The sequence below is a fragment of the Chiloscyllium punctatum genome, chromosome 3 (assembly GCF_047496795.1).
Source record: "Chiloscyllium punctatum isolate Juve2018m chromosome 3, sChiPun1.3, whole genome shotgun sequence".
NCBI lineage: Eukaryota > Metazoa > Chordata > Chondrichthyes > Orectolobiformes > Hemiscylliidae > Chiloscyllium > Chiloscyllium punctatum.
The window spans coordinates 29,294,854-29,316,990 of record NC_092741.1 but is presented as its reverse complement, the minus strand read 5'-3'; the positions used below and the strand labels follow the sequence as shown (position 1 = coordinate 29,316,990).

Sequence of the window (22,137 nt, the reverse complement as noted above, 5' to 3'; positions counted from 1 at the left end):
TGATTGAAGACGCAAGAAATTAAGCACCAATGTTTGCTTGCAATGCACTGGAGACCTTGGTGGGGTAATGCTTCATATCCAGGGTCACCAATGCAGACAGGCGAAGAGGGGGGGATCTGCATCAAGTGAAATACTAGGTACAAATACCCAGGAGTTGAGGTATGAGGAGAGAGGATTCAGGCATTAACTTGCTGGAGACAACAGTCACTGACTACTTTGTGTTTAGTGGAGTCACATGAAGACTTTGATCGGCCAGTATAGTAGAAGCTGATGGTTGTATGTAGCAGATGCTTGATGTCTGGAAAGCTTATCATAAAACCTCTTCTCAATGACAAGGAGTATGGGATTTTCCATCACTACCTTTGTGAAGGATTTTGTGCAGGATCTGGAACCTATTCTCTCCAATGTGGGATAGGTAGTCACTTACATCAACACACCTGTGGAATTCACCATGTTACAGTGAATAATAGCTGATACCACAGCTCACGTTGTGGCTTATGTGGCTTTCATCACAGTCTTCAGTCCTACTAAACTGTCTGATCAGAGCTAGTGAATGTAGAAGTGTGGTTGGATTAATGATGTCAGTGATAAATTACTTAACTGATTACAACCCAAGTAGAAAGGGACTGTCAATGTTGATGCTGTTTTTCTTCATGATACTAAATGAGTATTTTGCGTCAGTGTTTACTGTGGAGAAGGACATGGAAGGTATAGAATGTGGGGAAATAGATGGTGACATCTTGAAAAATGTCCATATTACAGAGGAGGAAGTGCTGGATGACTTGAAATGCATAAAGGTGGATAAATCCCCAGGACCTGATCAGGTGTAACCTAGAGCACTGTGGGAAGCTAGAGAAGAGATTGCTGGGCCCCTTGTTGAGATATTTGTATAATCAGTCATCACAGGTGAGGTGCCAAATGACTGGAGGTTGGCTGACTTGGTATCATTATTTAAGAAAGGTAGTAAGGACAAGCCAGGGAACTGTAGACCGGTGAGCCTGATGTCAGTGGTGGGCAAGGTTTTGGATGGAATCCTGATTTACATGTATTTGGAAAGGCAGAGGCTGATTAGGGATAGTCAATATGGCTTTGTGCGTGGGAAATCATGTCTCACAAACTTGATTGAGTTTTTTTGAGAAAGTAACAAAGAAGATTGAGGGCAGAGCTGTAGATGTGATCTATATGGACTACAGTAAGGTATTCGACAAGGTTCCCCATGGGAGACTGATTAGTAAGGTTAGATCTCACAGAATATAGGGAGAACTAGCCATTTGCATACAGAATTGGCTCAAAAGTAGATGACATAGTGGTGGTAGAGGGTTGTTTTTTAGACTGGAGGCCTGTGACTCTGGAGTGACACAAGGATCGGTGCTGGGTCCACTTCGTTTCGTCATTTTTATAAATACTTTGGATATGAACATAGGGATTATAGTTAGTAAATTTGCAGATGACACCAAAATTGGACGTTTAGTGGACAGTGAAGAAGGTTACCTCAGGTTACAATAGGACCTTGATCAGACGGGCCAATGGGCTAAGGAGTGGCAGATGGAGTTTAATTTAGATAGATGTGAGGTGCGGCATTGTGAGAAAACAAATCATAGCAGGACTTATACATTTAATGGTCAGGTCCTAAGGAGTGTTGCTGAACAAAGACCTTGGAGTACAGGTTCATAGTTCCTTGTAAGTAGAGTCACAGGTAGATAGGATAGTGAAGGAGGTGTTTGGTATGCTTTCCTTTCTTGGTCAGAGCATTGAGTACAGGAGTTGGTAGGTCATGTTGCAGCTGTACAGGATGTTCGTTAGGCCTCTTTTGGAATATTGCAGGATTCAGAAAAGATTTACAAGGACATTGCCAGGGTTGGAGAGTTTGAGCTATAGGGAGAGGCTGAACAGGCTGGGGTTGTCTTCCTTGGAGCATCAAAGGCTGAGGGGTGACCTTATAGAGGTTTATAAAATCATGAGGGGCATGGATAGGATAAATAAATAAGGTCTTTTCCCTGGGGTGGGGGAATCCAGAACTAGAGGGCTAGGTTTAAGTTTGTGGGCGGCACGGTGGCACAGTGGTTAGCACTGCTGCCTCACAGTGCCAGAGACCCGGGTTCATTTCCCGACTCAGGCAACTGACTGTGGAGTTTGCACATTCTCCCCGTGTCTGCGTGGGTTTCCTCCGGGTGCTCCAGTTTCCTCCCACAGTCCAAAGATGTGCAGGTCAGGTGAATTGGCCATACTAAATTGCCCGTAGTGTTAGGTAAAGGGGTAAATGTAGGGGAATGGGTGGGTTGCGCTTCGGCAGGTCGGTGTGGACTTGTTGGGCCGAAGGGCCTGTTTCTACGCTGTAAGTAATCTAATCTAAACATTGATGGTGGTGAGACGGACAAGATAGAAAAGGGACCTAAGGGGCAACAGTTTCATGCAGAGGGTGATGCGTGTATGGAATGAGCTGCCAGAGGACATAGTGGAGGCTGGTACAATTGCAACATTTAAAAGGCATCTGAATGGGTATATGAATAAAAAGGATTGAGAGGGATGTGGGCCAACTGCTGACAAATGGGACTAGATTAGGTTGGGACATCTGGTCAGCATGGACGAGCTGGACCAAAGGGTTTGTTTCCGTGCTGTACAACTCTATAACTCTGTGTTCCTTCAGTTCCAGTTGTAATCCTTCATTCTCTTCCAGCTGCAGCCTAGAGGAAGCCAGGTGATGCTATTGCTCTTCTTTCAGATTGTAGTTGTGGTTACAGTAAACATCAGTTTTCAATCAAGATCTCTTTTGTAAAGCCTGGACATCTCATGCATTATTTGTCCCTGAATATGAGATAAAGGAATTGCAGCCAGAACATCCTCTGTGAATGTGGCCTCCTGATGAAAGGCATTTTACCCCCATCCCCTCCATCTCCCTCTTGTAGCAGCTTGTCCCGTCCGTGTGGTCTTTCTTCAAGCTCCACATTATGGTAGATTCCCAAAGAAAACTCTATTCGACCACTGACATCTGGAAGCAACTTGTTTCAGCACAAGATTTAAATGAGCAAAAGAACATTTGAAACCAGCCAGCTCACAACAGCAGACTACTGAAATTCGAGCCAAATACAGGAACAGTTCAAAAATATGAGCAGTTGTACCATCATGCAACTAATCTGAAAATAGTCTATTTAAATAACACTGGAGGGGCTCCTTAAATTTGTTTAATATGTGTTCAGCTGTGTGAGGTTATGATGCAACATCTATGCTATAACTTCCCAAAGTGATTTCACTGGCATTAAATCAGGATTGTACACTCATTAACATCAAATTTTACCTGCTCTGCATGCTGTTGGTGGTTGTTAGGTGTGTGCATACAAACCCCTTTACCCAGCTGGATCACAGCACTCCTATCAATAGTTTGCACACCATCTCAGAACCCATTTTCAACAATTAAGATACATGACATGACGTTAAAGGAATAAAAACAACGCTGGACATACTCAGGATGTCTAGTAGCATCTGAGGAGAGAGAAATTATAGTGGTTGGAATGAGGTGGATTTCACTGAATATGAGTTCACTGATAGGCCCAGATTAATAACCCCAATCAGAGAGCCCTGCAAAACTAAAACAGCTGGTGGTGATGGGGAAACAAAAGGGCCATCTCAACCATAATTAAAATCTTTCTGGACCAGATCACAGGAGAGGATGGCACATTGTTATGGGGAGCAAGGGTGATTGTCCTGAGCAAAGGTTGCTGCCAGATACTGGCTGAACTCCAGCTGGGTTGTCCAGGGGTCTCCAAAATGAAAATGTTGGCGCGAAGTTATGTCTCATGGCCAGGATTGGATACCAATACAGCCACATTGGTGGGGCAGTGCCCAAAGTGCCAACAAGGACAAAAACTGCTGCCAGCAACATTCATGGGAATGGCCAGCTAAACCCTGGACTCATTTGCACGTCAACTATACCAGTCCTTTCATGACCTCAATGTTCTCAGTCTTTGTGGATGCTCATCAAAGTAGATTGATACGTATAGAGTTCATTCATCAAACTCAGGGATAACAATGTAAAAGCTGCAGGCATTGTTTGCAGTACATGGACTCCCAGAACAATGGTCACAGACAATAAGACATTATTTACCAGCAGGGATTTTGAGTATTTCCTGAAGTCACATGACATTTGGCATGTTCAGATAGCTGCATGCCATCTGTCAACCAATTTTCCTGTGGAATGAGCAGAGAGAATCCCTACAGTGTGGAAACAGGCCCTTTGGCTCAACAAGTCCACACGGACCCTCCAAAGAGTATCCCACCCAGACCCATTCCTCTATTACTCTACATTTACCCCTGACTAATGCACCTAACCTAACATTCCTGAACACTATGGGCAATTTAGCATAGCCAATCCATCTAAACTGCCCGTCTTTGGAATGTGAGAGGAAACTGGAGTACCCAGAGGAAACCCATGCAGACACTGGGAGAATGTGCAAACTCACCACAGTCACCCGAGGCTGGGATCAAACTCGTGTGTCTTGCACTGTGAGGACATGGTATCATTATTTAAGAAAGGTGGTAAGGACAAGCCTGGGAACTGTAGACCGGTGAGCCTTGTGCCCACATTGAAGACAGACTGAAAGAAACATCCTACAGTTTCACTTGATATCAAACTGTCCCGGTTCCTGTTCCATTGTGGACTACCCCTCATGCAACTACAGTGACTGCTCCAGCAGAGTTATTGATGGGACGAAGACTCTGCACCAGGTTAAACTCAGTATTCCTGGACCTGGGAGCGATTGTGAAACGGCATCAGGAAATCCAATGCCAGCCACATTCCTCCTCTAAGCAAGGGAGGCAGTTTACTTCTGGAGATGGGGTTTGGTGTTGAAACCGTGGAAATGGCCCAGTATGAGTATGAGGCAAGGTTGAAGGAAGGTTAAATTCACATGACGTACAAAGTTTGGGTAGGTGAGACAGCCCTGAACAAAGATGTGGATCACATGAAAGCTGCTACCTCGCAAATGGAGCAGAAGCAAAACATACCCAGTCCCTCAAAACAGTCCGAAAGGCTATCAGAAACTGAGAGTTCTCTCCCTCCACCTAATGTCGAAGAAACCTCAGAGTCTGAGATGGACGTAGCTGATGTCACCACCTAGATACCATTACCACCCGAAGAAGAGGAGAAATTCCTTATGAGACACCCCAGACGCAAGAGGTGGGCAACCGTCCGGTACATGCTGCCCTTGTCAGAGTCTGAGTCGGAGGAACCGGACCAAGTGCAAAAATGGTCCACCAGAAGCTACAAGGAAAAGAACAGGCCTACATCCCTGGACTTGTGGGGGAGGGATGTAGTGACTGAAACAAGGTCAGCCAGGTGCATCTTGAACATGAGTTCTCTGATTGGGTTGTTAACCTGGGCCAATCAGGGAGTCCTGGCTGACAGATATAAAGAGGAGTGTCAGAGATTCTCCTCACTCTCGGATCTGCTTCTAGCAAGCTGGTCAGAGTCCATGTGTAGTGCATGTGTTAATAAAGGGTGCCTTAGTGATGGGATACCAGCCTCCATGGAGTTATTTCAGAAACAAAGTTAAGATTAAGATTTTTAAGATGAAATGTAACTCCAGAACAAATCCATTCTGAAGATGACTCACTTGACTTTATGTTAACTCTGTTTCTCTCTCCACGAATACTATTAGATTTGCTGAGTATTTTTGTCTTTCTGTTTTAATTTCAGATTTCCTATATCCACATAATATTTTTATTGCTTTTAAAGAATTAGGATTCATTAGATATACTAGTAAACTAGTGGAGAAAGATGAAATGAACCAGGAAAGAGCTCTCTTTCATTTATATAATGTTTTTGGTACATCTGGATATTCAGAAGCTGTTCACAATTAAATGTAGGAAACTGTTAGGTACTTTTGCAAATATTTATACCCCATAAAGTCAATTAGATGAATGACCACATAATCTGATTTTAGTGAGGTTGCTTGAGAAAAAAGATGTTCACCAGGAATAACTTCAGTATTTCTCAAACAGCAGCTTAAAATCTTTTCAGTAATTTTGCACCAATTCTCTTCCTTCCTCCAAGCAGAATTTGTTCCTTGCCAGGCTTTCTGTTGCTTCTTTCATTTTATTGGGGAAGTCCTGAAGGATAGTGGAAAATGCCAGCTGAGACTCTCGGGGTAACATCTCCCTTATCATCTTTCTCATTACCAAGTTCCCAATTTTGTACTGCCCATTGTTGCTGTGAAGCTGAACAAAGGGAAGATAGAAGCTAAAAATGGGTTAGCATCTCAACCATAGCATCGACAGAAAAGGGATTAAAAGGTTAAGGCAGTCTGATAATTCATAAGGCAATCAGAATGTTATTTTAGATGCTTAGTTAGTAAGCAAGAACTTTAAAAATGCCACCAAATGCAATATGTCACAGAAATAACTGACTGTATTCTTCTCTGGCATGGTTTGTTCCAAATTGGTGACTTTTGTAGATTCAATTAAGCACATACCTATTTCATTTGCGTCTTATTTTGTTTTGAACCTGTTGAAATAGAATGGGATTACACATTCTTGAATATTTACTATTCATAACTCGTCATAAGAATCATAGAATTTTACACTACAGAATAAGCCCTTTGGCCTTTTGAGTCTGCATCACGAAAGAATAGTCTGAATCTACACAAAATCCCACTTTGCAGCACCATGCCCATAATGCTTTCCTGATGAAGGGCTTTTGCCCGAAACGTCGATTTTTCCTGCTACTCGGATGCTGCCTGATCTGCTTTTCCAGCACCCCTCTAATCTAGATTCTGATTTCCAGCATCTGCAGTCCTCACTTTTGCCATAATGCTTTTTTAAAATTCACCCATGGGACATGGATGTCGCTGGCTAGCCAGTATTTATCGCCTATCCATTAGCTGTCCATGAGAAGGTGGTAGTGAACTACCTTCTTCAACTGCTGCAGTTATGATATTTCAAGTGCTCATCCAAGTACTTTTTAAATGTTGAGAGTTTCCCCCTCAACTACACTCCTAGACAGTGCATTCCAGACCCTCATCACCCTTAGGGTGAATTAAAAAATCCTCAAATCCCCACTCAGTTGATTAATGAGGGAAGGGCTATAGATGTCATATACATGGACTTCAGTAAAGCATTTGATAAGGTTCCCAATGGTAGGCTGACAGAGAAAGTTAAGTCACATGGGGTTTAGGGTGTACTAGCTAGATGGATAGAATCTGGCTGGGCAACAGGAGACAGAGAGTAATAGCGGAAGGAAGTTCCTCAAAATGGAGAACTGTGACCAGTGGTGTTCCACAGGGATCCGTGCCACGACCACTGTTGTTTGTGATATACATAAATGATCTGGAGGAATGTATAGGTGGTCTGATTAACAAGTTTACAGATGATACTAAGATTGGTGGAGTAGCAGATAGTGAAGGGGATTATCAGAGAATGCAGCCGAATATAGATAGATTGGAGAGTTGAGCGCTTAATCTAGACTCTGGTTTCCAGTATCTGTAGTCCTTGTTTTTACCTAGTTGATTTTAATCCTACTGCGAATCCTCTTGCAAGGATGCCTGCCTTGAAGAAGTTTTCCTCCTCTCTCTACAAAAATCTCAGTGAGTCTGTCTCTCACTGCAACCCCCAGGTTGTCATCTCTGCCCTGAAGCTATTCAACCATGTCCTGAAACAGACATGCCACTCCACCCTCCTCTCTGACCTATCACCTTCATTCCCACCCCCATTCACCCATTGTACTCTTTGCTACCTTCCCCAACCCTCCTCTCTGACCTACCACCTCCATCCCCACTCCCATTCACCTATTGTTACTCTATGCTACTTTCTCCTCACCCCCACCCCCCTCTCATTTATGTCTCCACTCTGTAGGTATCCTGCCTCTAATCCTGATGAAGGGCTTTTGCCCGAAACGTTGATTTTCCTGCTCCTCGGATGCTGCCTGACCTGCTGTGCTTTTCCAGCACCAACCTAGTCTAGAGTTGGGCGATGGCCTAGTGATATTATCGCTGGACTGTTAATCCAGAGATGGAGATAATGTTCTGGGGACCTGAGTTTGAGTCCTGCCATGGCAAATTTGAATTCAATAAAAATCTGGAATTAAGAGTCTAATGATTACCATGAGTCCATTGCTGATTGTTGGAAAAACCCATCTGGATCACTAATGTCCTTCAGAGAAGGAAGCTGCCATCTTATTTGGTCTGGCCTACATGTGACTCCAGACCCATAGTAATGTGGCTGACTCTTAGCTGCCCATTGGGCAATAAATGCTGGCTTAGCCAGCAATGCCCTCATCCTGTGAATGATTTTTTTTTAAATGGTAGATGGAGTTCAATCTGGACAAATGTGAGGTGATGCATTTTGGAAGATCCAATTCAGGAGTGAACTGTAGAGTAAATGGAAAAGCCCCAGGGAAAATTGATGTACAGAGAAATCTGGGTGTTCATGTTCATTGTATCCTGAAGGTGGCCACACAGGTCAGTAGAGTGGTCAAGAAAGCATACAGCATGCTTTCCTTCCTCGGATGGAGTATTGAGTACAAGAGTTGGCAGGTCATGTTACAGTCGTATAGGACTTTGGTTCAGCCACATTTGGCATACTGTGTACAGTTCTGGTCACCACGTTACCAAAAGCATGTGGATGCTTTGGAGAAGATGTTCACTAGGATGTTGCCTGGTATGGAGGGTGCTAGATATAGAGAGAGGTTGAGTAGGTTAGCATTATTTTCATTAGTAAGATGGGGGTTGAGGGGCAACCTAATTGAGGTCTACAAAATCATAAGAGGAATAGACAGGGTGGATAGCAAGAAACATCTTGCCAGAGTGAGGAACTCAATTACTAGGGGTCATGGATGTACAGAGAGGTGGTCACTCTGGAGACACAGGATAAGGACAGTTAGATTACAGTCATGGGGAGGTGAGGGAACCGACAGACAGAGCAGGAATCCCCTGTGGCTGTTCCCCTCAACACTTCCATTTTTTACAGAGCAGTAAGGAGAGACGGTGGAGAGAAGCGAGGGCTGCCAGGAAGGGTAAGAGATTTTTTTTTCTAAGTGGGTGAGATCTCCCAATAGCACTAGCAAACTTAACCATAAGGATATTGGTACAGTCTCATTCAGGTGCAGACTATCCCACAATAAGGGATGCTATAACCTTAACAATAAAACCAGATATACGCTCACTGTCAACTCTTGTATCCCTCTATTATAGTCTGTGTAACTGCAATGGCAGAGATTATGATGTAGTACAATATTTGCAATGAGTAGACGAAATATGCACAGCAATGTTACCTTTCGGATTATTTTACTTGTCAAAGAAAGATTGCTAAATAGGAACAAGATTATCATGGTTCAGCAGATTGCCTCTTCTTTTCTTGATTATTATGCTTTTTATCTAAGAATAGCTCATTATAACCTTCTGTCCAGTTTCATATACAGAGAATGGTTGTTTTGAAGAGTTATCATAGGGCTGCCATATAGAAAATGGTTATTTCAGAGAGGTTGCAGAGGGCTTTCAGTACTCTTGGAACCTGCAGAAGGCTAGAGAAGAAATATTGTGTGATCAGATTTGAAAATTGTTTAAATTCTGGAAAATTGTTTGCATTTAATTTTTATCCAAGACATTATTTTTAAGTGGAGAGTGATCGGAACATGGAGTTTAAATGATGAAGTGTCTTTTTTGTGTCTCCTTTGCAAGTCTGCTAAGTCACCAAAGCTGAGGAGGGCTTTAACGTTAAATAAAATTAGCCAGCATGCCAATTTTAAAAAGTCGATTTTCCACTGTATAGGTCATTTTCAGCAAGACACACAGGACACTATTCCCTGAACTTTGTCTGTGCCTGTATCTTAACAAATCACATATAATTCTTTAAGCGAATTCAAGACCCCAATTGTGTGGCCCTACATAGGCTGTAGATAGAAGCTGCTGAAAAGCAAATTAAATTAACTGTCACTCTACAGCCATAGCAACTGGAATCACCATGAGACATAAGTGTTGATAGATAATAGCACGTTTGGAAATAATTCAAAAAGCAGTCAAAATCTGGTGAGAATGGACCACACGCTAATTTTGCAGCAAATGGGAAAATGTTTCTTTGTCAAAGCAAGTCAGCTGATTGTCTAAACATTGACAATGTTGAACTAAGGTGATATTTCAGTGATCATTGCTGAACAGCTAAATGATATGTTAGATCCCAGACTGATAGTTTTTTAGGAAGAATTATTTTTGAAGGGTGGTGGAAGAGAGGAGTCATGATACGCTAAAAAGGGTGAACTCAGTACCTGCAAATGTTTGAGAAAATAATGTTTCTGTTTTAGTTTTGTAAATATTTTAGTTTAATAAAACATAATTTCTGCATGTAGGTGTTCATTTATCTCACATGGACCCTGAGTAAGGGACTTCTAAAAAAGGTTTTTTTAAAAATACAGAAGAACCTCAATTATCCAAACGAAATGGGCGAGCACTATTTCATTCAGATAATCGATAATTCGGATAATCGATTTTACCTTAAACAAGGGAAGCCATACTGATCTAACACTATGCTCTACCAGAGAATTTCATTAAATCTATAATTTTAATGAGTCTGCCATTTAAACAAACCAATCCTTGCAGTCTGCAAATTACAGGTTAAAATGAGAAAGACTTACCATTACATAAATACTGTATATCAAATCTCAGCATTAAACAAGGTCCCGAACAGCTTCTACGATCACAGGAGCATTTGTCAGTTTCCGGGAACTCAGTCTCGTGATAGAATGACAGAAGCATTGCCTTCCACATGCGTTTACGTTTCTGGCCATATTTTCATGGATGGCCCAGTACAGTGTGGGGAATACAGTAAAACACTTACTGTTGCAAAGGGCTGTGTAACTAACACTTACTGAAAAAAATATGCAGTCGCTGATGCTTCAGCTGCTTGTGTTTCTTTGTTTTTGCCAGCATTTTCACATGTTAATCAGTATAGGTAAATCAAATATACATACTTCTTTGATGTAACGTTTTTGTGGGACCTTGAAGTTTTCAGATAATCGAGGTTCCTCTGTATAAAAGTTATGTAATTTAGGCAATCCTGGATCTGGAGAAAGTGATGGCAAGCTGCCTTCTTGAATTGATGCTGTTTGTTTTGCATACGTACCTCCACAGTGCTGCTAGGGTGGGTGTTCTAGGATTTTGACACAATGACATTGAAGAACTGGCAATATATTTCTACATCAAGATGGTGCATGGCTTCGGGAGGGCTTACAAGTGTCTGACAATCACGGGGAGCATCATTATCAAGATTTTTTAAAGATTTATTCATGAAATCTGGACTTTACTGGCTAGTCCAGGATTTATTGCGCATTGCCAATTGTCCTGAGAGTTGTTAAGGATCAACTACAATACTATACGTCTGTCACGATTTTCCTTTCATAAATCTATGATGATTTTGCACAATCCTACCATTAATTTTTAAGTATTCAGTTATCTTGTCTTTTATGACCGATTCTAGTTTTCTCCTACTACCGATGCCAAGCTAACTGGTTTGTAGTTTGCTGTTTTCTCTCTCCTTCGTTCCTTAAATGTTAAGTTAGATTTATAACCTTTCAATCAACAGGAACAGTTCCAGAATCTATGGAATTTTGGAAGATAACCAGCAAAGCTTCCACCATTGCTGCAGCAACCTATTTCATCATTCTGCAGTGTAGAATATCAGGTCCAGGGTATTCATCAACTTTCAGTCTCATTAATTTATCCAATAATTTTTTTATTAATATTAATTTATTTTGTTCTCCTTCCTTATTGGTGCAAAACTGTAATATTAATGGGAGGTTGTTTGCATCTTGCTCCAAGAAGACAAGAATAAATGATTTGTTTAATTTATCTGCTCTTTCCTTATTACCCATTGCAACTTCTCCAGTTCCTGTCTATAGTGTGCCCATAGCATTTACTAATCTTTTTCATTTTATGTAACTGTAGAAACCTTTATGTTCTACATCTCTATTTCTTGCTATTTTCATTTTCGACGTTTATCAATTTCTTGATCTTTCTTTGCTGAATTCTAAATTGCTGCCAATCACAGAATTCCTTTGGCACAGAAAGAAGCCATTTAGCCCATGGTGACCGCACCGGCTCTCCAGATGAATATCATTACCTCGTTCCAATCCCTTACTTTTCCTTCATACTTTTGCATACTATTTCAATCCAAGTAATGGTCTAATGCACTCTTGAATGCCTCAATTGAACCTGTCACTATCACATTTCCAGGCAATACATTCAACATCCTAACTATTTGCTGTGTGAAAATCTTTTCTCACATCACCCTTGATTCTTTGCAGATCATTTTAAATCTATGCTATCACATTCTTGTTCCTTCCATGAGTGGAAACAGTTTCTTCCTATCTACTCTATCCAGCTTGCTCATGATTTCAAAAATCTCCATCAAATCTTCTCTCATCCTTCTTCTAACCAATGACGGTGGTACCAATTTCTTCAATCTATCCTCATAACTAAAGTTTCTCTTTCTTGGAGCCATTCTTACAAATCACTTCTGCACTTTCTCGAATGCATTCCATCTTTCCTTTGATGTGACACCCAGAACTGTACTCAATAAGTTTTTAATTCATTAATTTAAGACTTTTTAAAAACAATATTGGAAGTCTCTTGCTTTGATTTGGTGTTCTCTTAATATTTTTTCTTAGCCATGATTGTTTCACCTCTCTTGATAGTTTTTGTAGGAATGTATATTGGTTCTCCTCTTTTCACACACAGATCACGGGCTGAACTCTACAGTGCTGGACTTTGTTACGTAATTTGGAGAGCAAGTGTGCAAGCAATAGAACTCTACATTTATTGAAGCATGTTAGCTTAAAAGACCCATATGTTTGTTGGTCTTTGCGGTCACATTCATTATTGATCTCAATATTTATGCTTAGAAATGCAGCTGAATGCATGAGTACAAAATGTGTTCAGTTGGATATACTCCAGAAATATAAGCATCCTTTCAGCAACACTGTTAGTTGAGACATGATAGGCAGTTTCACCCACACCATAGTGCATGCTAATATTTTATTGTGCACACAGTTGCAATCTGTACCAGCTTATTTTTCAATGTTAAATGCACATTTCTTGATGAACTGTTGTATAGGTGACTCTTAATATCAGCAATTATTTCAGGTCATACTAACACCTGTATTTTACAAATGAAGGGCACAATTCTTATTTTGTCATTTTGTGATCATTTCTAGAAACTCTTAAGTAATGACAAATTTATGTAACATGATGTAAAGGAACAGTAAACCCAGCCATACAATACTCTGTATCCACAAAATGTGCAGGTGAGTTTGAAACACATAATGGTTTAAACACCGATGACTAGCATGTAGTTCTGCACTAACGCAGTAGTTGCGTTCCAGCAAAGCCTCGCTTAATAGAAAATCGCTTAATGGAAATAATGGGGCCTGTGGGACAAATGGGGTTAGGGGCAGACCAGCTCAAAAGTCATCCAAAAATGAAAAGTATAGCACAGCCTGAATGAAGGTTGAAATCACATTGATCAACAAAACAAAAAAGTAAATTTAACACAAAGCATTTATAAAATATAAGAAAGCTGATCGCTTTCAGAAAACTGCTTTGTCAGCAGCTGACATTGGTGCTTGCGCAGAACGGCACACAGAGTAGTACCGACATTGCGCATGCATGGACACGGAAGCATGTGCAGAACAGCAAGAATGTAGCTCAATGGTTAGCACTGCTGCCTCACAGCACTAGGAACCTGGATTCGATTCCAGCCTCGAGCGACTGTCTGTATAGAGTTTGCACGTTCTCCCCATGTCTGCATGGGTTTCTTCTGAGTTCTCTGGTTTCCTCCCACAGTCCAAAGATATGTAGGTTACTTGAACTGGCCATGCTAAATAGCCCATAGTGTCCAGGGATGTGTACGTTAGGTGCGTTACTCATGGGAAATGTAGAGTAATAGGGTAGGGAAATGGGCCTGGGTGGGATACTCCTCGGAGGAGTCAGTGTGGACTTGTTGGGTCAAATGGCCTGTTTCCACATCGTAGGGATTCTATGAATCTGTGAACCTTGGTGCATGTGCAAAACGGCGCAGACATTTCAGTGCAGATAGCTGCGCATGCACAGAACAAAGGGTGTGAACCGTTCCCCACTGAAATCGATCTACTACTGACAGAGATAAGCATTCTCGAAAGTACCATTCCCTAATTCTTCAGTGACATTGTAGCCAAATTGCGCTGCCAAAATCTGCGTTATATCAGAACTACCTGTAGTAGCTTTGTAATATTCAAGTCTCTGTTGTGCTCTGCTTTAGCACAGCATGCAGTCCACTTTTTCAACCATGGTACATCTTCAACTCTGTCTTCAGCAATTACTTTGTTCCATTCCTGCTTCTTATTTCTGTCATTCTTCATCAAAAAATCATTGCTTTCATGAAAGTTAAAAAAAATCTCCTTGAAAATTGAAGCAGCTGTTCTAAGTCTGAAATATTAATTGCCATTTCTCCATACAAATGTGTTTTCTGTTTTTTTAAGGTGCAGCGAGATGGCAAAATTAAAGTAATTGCCTGTCTGGATTTAAATTTCAACAAAAATATCTTATAGGGTAGGCTAGCCTCAGTACCTGATTTTCAAATACCTCAAATATTTTCCAATATTACAAAGGGATTACCAATGAAACAGATTTATCCACCCATATATAAAAAGTATAGCATGTTTTATAATTTTTTTGAGAATGAGGCAACTGCAGGAAACAAAACAGGAGCAGATTCTCAAAAAATTGATAATAGGAAAACATAAGAGTTTTAAAAAGACTCTTCTCAATAAAATTTTGGAAATTCAATGGCATATGTGCAATCTGCATTGAGCTCAATGTAATAGCGTTGATAACACTATCGTTCAGGTGCTGTGATATCAAGTTATTTTAGTAAGTGGTTCTCTGCTTCAGTGATGATACTGAACTTCCCAAACACAGATCTCAGTTCTCATACCAGTAGAAAGATGCATTAGAATAATAGAATCCCCATAGAGTCATAGAGATGTTGTGAAACTTGAAAGGGTTCAGAAAAGACTTACAAGGATGTTGCCAGGGTTGGAGGATCTGAGCTACAGGGAGAGGCTGAACAGGCTGGGGCTCTTTTCCCTGGAGTGTCAGAGGCTGAGGGTGACCTTATAGAGGTTTACAAAATCATGAGGGACATGAATAGAATAAATAGATAATGTCTTTTCCCTGGGGTGTGTGGAAGCAGATCATTTGGCCCATCAAGGCCACAATGACCTTCCAAAGGTCATCCCACTCAGATCCACCCTATCCATGCAACCCTGCATTTTCCATAGCTAATCTACCTAACCTACATATCCTTGGACACTATGGGCACTAAGGGCAGCATGGTGGCTCAGTGGTCAGCACTGATGCCTCACAGCACCAGGGACCTGAGTTCGATTCCACTCTCGGGCGACTGTCTGTGTGGAGTTTGCACATTCTCCCGCTGTTTGCATGGGTTTCCTCCCACAGTCCAAAGGTGTGCAGGTTAGGTGGATCAGCCATGGGAAATGCAGGGTTACAGGGATAGGGTAGGGGGTTGGGTCTGGGTGGGATGCTCTTCAGACTTCATTGCCTGCTTCCACATTGTTGGGATTTTATGAATTTATCATGGCCAGTCCACCTAGCCAGCACATCCTTTTGATTATGGGAGGAAACCAGTGCACCCAGAAGAAACCCATGCAAACATGGGAGAATGTGCAAACTCCACACAGTTGCCATATGCTGGAATCAGCTTCCTGGCACTATGGGGCAGCAGTGCTAACCACTAAACCATCGTTCCACTCTTTGGTTTATTTAGCTATAACCTTAAGTCTGAGACAATCTAGATTTTCAATACTTGTTGAGTTGCGTTCCTCTGCAATTCATTTCAGAAGTTTGTATAAAGCAGTGCATGCAAGCAGTTTTCAGAGTGTGAATTAATAAACTTGCACTATTGAAAATAATTACACAAGTAGGACACTCAGAAAACTGCATCATTTTATATCCATCATAAATAGTAGGAAATGTGCTGTATTTTTATAACGCTACTCCATTCCTGACAGAAGTCAGTGCAGTGAGAACCTCTACACCCCTAAACGAGTTAACCACAACTCACTGGTGGTACCTTGTCCATATATAAGCATCTGTATATGTACTACGTAAATGCAAAATCATTATAGATCAAGTTGAAGTAAACTGACGGAAACTGGTCCTGTTTATGAAAGGGTCAGGAACTAGAAGACATATTTAAGAGCCAAAGCAAGCAAGTGATGAAAAACTGAGATACACTGCCAGATTGACTTGTGTTATTCAAATAGGAATTGTGTAAGCACCTGAGGGTAAAAACTTTTCAGGTTATGGGCTATGTTCCCTGTACTTCGTCCTGCCACTGCATAGACTTCCAAGGTTCATGCGTGGCAGCAAAGTCCTGAATTGGTGTCCACACCAATCGGAGTACATGGACCACATGTGCAGCTTAGAGGAAACATTGGTTACAGGAAACAGATGGGAGTAACTGTTACGATCTTACAAAGAGCAAGCGGGACAAATAGCCTGTTTGTCTGCTAGAATCATTCTGATTCTATGTCATTCTTTCTTTTGAATTTATATCACACCCCAGCACCGACTTACAAATCTGGTTCAACCATAATCAGCATGATTCCAAATTGTAGTAGTTAGTCTGTCTCTTTGTTACACACACTATAGCTGAAATGGTCCATTAACCTTTGACGTGCACAGGCTGTCTATTCAGGATAGGTTATTGCGAACTATGTCCTCCAATGTATTTTTCCATTATTGCCTGAGAAAGGTTGCTCATATGGAATAAAAATTGAAAGAAGTGCAGATGCTATAAATCAGAAACAAAACCAGAAGTTGCTGCAAAAGCTCAGCAGGTCTGGCAGCATCTGTTTAGAGAAATCAAAGTTTACATTTTGGGTCCTACCCCAAACCTTCCTCAGTTCTGAGGAAATTGTCACCAATTTTCTGAGGAATTTTCCAGTAACTTTCGCTTTTGCTCAGATGGAATGTCATTTGCATAGCACACCCAAGACAGGAAGCCTCAATTTTCTGACTCAGCCCCCAGACACATGTTCATCGAAGTGGCCTCAAAGACACAGGACCTTCACTCCAGGGAGGTACAGGCAGGATTGTGTTGGGCCCTCCAATCCTGAAGCAATTCAGAAGGGACCACAAGGCATGTGAGTGCCAAAGTAACTGGTTAGAAAACCAGCTTAGGTTCTTTGGGATTTCAGTCCATAAGAACTGGGAGTAGAAGTCGGTAATTCAGCCTCTTCATTTCCACTCTGCCATTTAATACGATCAAGGCTGATCTCATCATCACCTCAACTCTGCTTCGCTGCCCGCTCCCTATAACCTGTCAATCTGTTACTACTTAAAAGTCTGACTACCTCCTTAAATTTCCCTGTAACCCTCACCCTCACACTTTGTCCCCGCTCCACCCACATCCATTCCATGTCAGTGTGCAAAGCTGGGAGAACTCCCAGGTCCATGAACCCAGCTGTTAAAAGTGTTCACCTACGTTGACCAGCTTCAGTCAAGGGCAGGTTGGATTGGGTGACCTGAGAAAAGCTGCAGAGATTGCTAGATTCAGAGGTAGACGGTGTCCAGGGTCCAGCACCATGTTAAGAAATCTTAAAAAGAAAGCAAAGAAAGAAATCTTAAAAGAAAGAAATCTTAAAAGAAAACAATTTTCTAGTTTTCACACCTCATTCCATCCTATGCCCCACCCATGTCTACCCATTACAACTAATCCCTTCTACTTATTCCCATGATCTCTAATGCCCTACACACCTTTAATATTCCCAATGACTCTTCGTACCCCTTACATCAGCCAAGTCCCTACTTCAACCCATCACCTATTCCTATTTTACCACCATGCTAATTCAGAAGTATCCATGCTCACAGGAGAAAAAATAAGTATCTGCCACTTAAAGCCTCTATGTCTCAGTGCATACTCTCATGCATAAAAACATACTTTGACACATCTTGATATGTTTAACACCTGTTAACAAGTCTGGCCCTACTTGACAGTCAGGTTTTGACATGTTTGACACCAATTGACATGTTTTGACATTTCCTGACAGATCCTAACACTTCTGACAGGTTTTGAATCTCTTGCCAGACCTTTAAATTTTCTGAGAGGCCTTGACACTTACATATTTGATATTTAATGGTTTTACTGTTCCATGGGGGTTTTGCACCTTTTATGCATAATTTATTCCACAGGTAACAATCCCAAAGTGGACCTGAGTCCCCTCGCAATAGTGTATCTAACACACACTTCCCATGACCCCAGTCAGAGGATATCTGAACCGAGCACCCGCTCCCTTCAACCTGAAGATGTTTGAGGTCACATCCAAAGGCGTACTTCAAATTTCCAAAGGAGTATCATCCATTCCCAAACCAAATGCACTAAGAGCAGCTCTTACTTGTTCTAATTCCGGGTTCCAGCCGGCAGGAAAGCCATCTCTAATTTGAGTAAAGAGCAGCTGCTAAACTTAATGCCAGCTGCCTCTGTGAACACTGCATTCATGAATCAGAGACCATCCTCAGTCCTATTCCTATGAAACCACTTTCACCTGCTTTGTCAATGACCTTCCCACCATCATAAGGTCAGAAATGGGGTTGTTCAATGATGATTGCACAGTGCTTAGCACCATTCACGCCTCGACACACTGAAGCAGTCCATGTTAAAAAAAACCAAGACCTGGAGAAAGTGAGGACTGCAGATGCTCGAGATCAGAGTAGAGAGTGTGGTGCTGGGAAAGCACAGCAGGTCAGGCAGCATCCGAGGAGGAGGAGAATTGGCGCTTCAGGCATAAGCCCTTCATCAGGAATGAGGCATGTGGGCTGGGGCTAAGAGATGAATGGGAGGGGGATGGGGTGGGTAGCTGAGAAAGGGATAGGTGGATGAAGGTGAGGTCGGAGGGGGGAGTGATGGACAGGTCCGGAAGGCTGTGCTGAGTTGGAGGCTTGGGACTGGAATAATGTGGGGTGAGGGGAAATGAGGAAGCTGTTGAAATCCACAGTTATTCCGTGTGGTTGCTGGGTCCCAAGGCAGAATATGAGGCGTTCTTCCTCCAGGTGTCGGACAGTAACAGTATGGCGGTGGAGGAGGCCCAGGACCTGCATGTCCTTGACAGAGTGGGAGGGGAAGTTGAAGGGTGGTGGGGTTGGTGGGTGCAGGTGTCCCAGAGATATTCTGAAACGATCAAGTGCAATAAGACCTGGACAATATCCATGCTTGGGTTGAAAAGTGGCAAATAATGTCATGCCACACAAGTACCAGGCAATGACCATCTTCAATGAGAGACAATCTAATCACTTTCCTTTGACACTCAATGGCATTACCATCACTGAATACCATCAAACTCTTGGGGGTTACCAGTGACCAGAAACTCAACTCAACTGGCCACTTCAATATAGGGCTCCAAGAGGAGGTCAGAGGCTAAAAATACTGCAGCATGGCACAGTACCAGATGATTAGAGAGTGGTAAATGTTATTTCTTTGTTCAAGAAAGGGAATAGGGATAATGCTGTGCATTACAGAGCTGTCAGTCTTACATTTGTGGTGGGCAAATTATTTGAGAGGATTCTGAGAGACAGGATTTATGATGACTTGGAAAACCATAGTTTGATTAGAGATAGTCAGCATTGCTTTGTGACGGGCAAGTCATGCCTCACAAACCTAATTGAATTCTTTGAGAATGTGACAAAACACATTGATGAAGGTAGAGCAGTAGGATCTGGTGTACATGGATTTTAGCAAGGTTCCCCATTGTCAGCTCAATCAGAAAGTAAGGAGGCATGGGATACAGGGAAATATGGCTGTCAGGATACAGAATTGGCCAGCCCGTAGAAGACAGAGGGTGGTAGTAGATGGAAAGTATTCATCCTGGAGCTCGGTACCAGTGGTGTTCTGCAGAGATCTGTTCTGGGACCTCTGCTTTTTGTGAGTTTTATAAATGACTTGGATGAGGAAGTGGAAGGGTGGGTTAATAAGTATGCTAATGATACAAAGGTTGGTGGAGTTGTGGATTGTGTGGAGGTCTGCTGTAGGTTGCAATGGGACATTGACAGGATGCAGAGTTGGGCTGAGAAGTGGCAGATGGAGTTCAACCTGAAAAAGTGTGAAGTGATTTATTTTGGAAGGTCGAATTTGAATACAGAATACAGGGTTAAAGGTAGGATTCTTGGCAGTGTGGAGGAACTGAGGAATCTTGGGGTTCATGTCCATAGATCCCTCTAAGTTGCCACCCAAGTTGGTCAGACTGTTAAGAAGGCATATGGTGTGTTGCCTTTCATTAGCAGGGGAATTGAGTTTAAGAGCCATGAGGTTATGCAGCGGCTCTACAAAGCCCTGGTTCAACCACACTTGGAATATTGTGTTCAGTTCTGGTCACTTGATTATAAGAAAGATGTGAAAGCTTTAGAGAGAGTGTAGAGGAGATTTACCAAGATGCTGCCTGGACTGGAGTTCATGTCTTGTGAAAAAAGGTTGAGGGAGATGTGCCTTTCTCATTGGAGCGAAGAAGGCTGACAGGTGACTTGATAGAGGTGTGTAAGATGATAAGAGGCATAGATAGAATGAATAGTCAGATACTTTTTCCCAAGGCAGAAGTGGCTATCACAAGGGGTAAAATTTAAGGTAATTGGATAAAGATTTAGGGGAGATATCAGAGGTAGGTTCTTTATACAGAGAGTGGTGGGTGCGTGGAATACACTGCCAGCAGTGGTAGAAGAGTCAGATACATTAGGGACATTTACACAACTCTTGGGTAGGCACATGGATAATAGTAAAATGAAGGGTATGAAGGTTAGTTTGATCTTCAACTAGAAGGGCCTATACTCTGTTGTCCTGTTCTATATCCCATGTTACTCACCTTTTCCTTCAATGTTTATTGACCAGCGACAAAGCAAAGTCAGGAATGTGATGGAATTTTCCCTGCTTCTCTGCAGGTCCAAAAACACTCAAGAAGGACAAAGCCCTCTTGATGGGCACTATATCCAAAAATATGCAGTCCCTCAATATTACTCAGTAGCCCGCAATGTGTACTATCTGTGTTATTGACAGGATGCAGAGTCGGGCAGTGTTATTGACTCAGTGTTCTTGTTTTGGAGACAAAGTGTACAGTCATGGCAGCGCAGGCGGTGGAATGTTCCTCCTGCAGGATGTTTGAGGTAGGGGTGACCACCGATACTCCTGCCGACTTCGTCTGCAGGAAATGCAGTCAGATCCTGCTCCTCACCGAACGAGTTAGGGAACTGGAGTTGGACAAACTGAGGATTATTCGAGAGGCTGAGAGGGTGATTGATAGAAGCTACAGGGACATAGTTACGCCGGAGAACAGAGGTAGCTGGGTAACAGTTAGAGGTGGGAAGGGGAAGAAGCAGTGCAGGGTTCCCCTGTGGTCGTTCCCCTAAATAATAAGTATACAGCTTTGTAAACTGTTGTGGGGGACAGCCTTGCAGGTGTAAGCTGCAGTGAAGGGGTCTGTGGCGTGAGGTCTGGCTCTGAGACTCAGAAGGGAAAGGGGGAGAGGAGGAGAGCGCTAGCTATAGGAGACTCTCTAGTTAGAGGGACGGACAGGCGGTTCTGTGGACATGGGCGAGACTCTCGGATGGTTTGTTGCCTCCCGGGTGCCAGGGTCCGAGACGTCTCGGACCGTGTCTTCAGAATCCTTAAGGGGGAGGGTGTGCAGCCAGAAGTCGTGGTACACATTGGCACCAACGACATAGGTAGGAAGAGGGGTGGGGAGGTCATTCAAGAGCTCAGGGAGTTAGGCTGGAAGCTAAAAGCTAGGACAGACAGAGTCGTCATCTCTGGGTTGTTGCTGGTGCCACGTGACAGTGAGGCAAGGAATAGGGAGAGAGTGCAGTTGAACACGTGGCTGCAAGGATGGTGTAGGAGGGAGGGCTTCAGGTATTTGGACAATTGGACTGCATTCTGGGGAAGGTGGGACCTGTACAAACAGGACGGGTTGCACCTGAACCAGAAGGGCACCAATATCCTGGGGGGTAGGTTTGCTAGCACTCTTCGGGGGGGTTTAAACTAATTTGGCAGGGGGATGGGATCCGGACTTATAGTCCAGCAAGTAAGCTAGCTGTGTGTCAGGATGTCCAAGACTGT

At 42.5% G+C, this 22,137-nt stretch overlaps 1 protein-coding gene across 2 annotated transcripts in view; it reads left to right on the top strand.

Annotated features, from left to right (window-relative positions):
* kif6 (kinesin family member 6) overlaps positions 1-22,137 on the top strand; it is a 567,232-nt gene that overhangs the window by 411,953 nt on the left and 133,142 nt on the right. The window lies entirely within an intron of this gene.